This window comes from Pediculus humanus, genomic scaffold (assembly GCF_000006295.1).
Source record: "Pediculus humanus corporis 1103172107412 genomic scaffold, whole genome shotgun sequence".
Lineage (NCBI taxonomy): Eukaryota > Metazoa > Arthropoda > Insecta > Psocodea > Pediculidae > Pediculus > Pediculus humanus.
Window position 1 is genome coordinate 72,843 of NW_002987037.1, and position 485 is coordinate 73,327.

Genomic DNA, 485 nt, shown 5'->3' on the forward strand with positions numbered 1-485 from the left:
TTATTTTTTTTTTATTTTATTTTTCAAATTCAAAATAATAATAATAATAATAAATGAAAGTGAAGGCTATAGAAAAAAATGTCAAATAATTGAATGACAGGCAAAGCATAAAAACAAATAATTTTTTTTTGAAAAAAAAAATGGAAAAGAGAAAAAAAAATTTATTTTTTTTTTGTTTTCAATTCAAATATTCTTAAATTGTTATATATATTTGTTTGTGATCATAAAAAAAGAAAAATATAAAAAAAATTTTTTTTTTTATGACAACATTTACAGATAAATGTTGAAAAAAAAAATATATATTGATAAATTTAAAAAACAAAAACAAAATGACAAATATTTATTTTCCATTTTTATTTAGGATGCGGTTAAAAAAAATAAACGAAACAAATTTTTTCTCTTTTCTTTTTGATTAAAACTTTAAATTTATAATCTAATATTTTAACTCCGGGGGTTTCGGTTTTATAAATTTCAAAAAAAAAAAA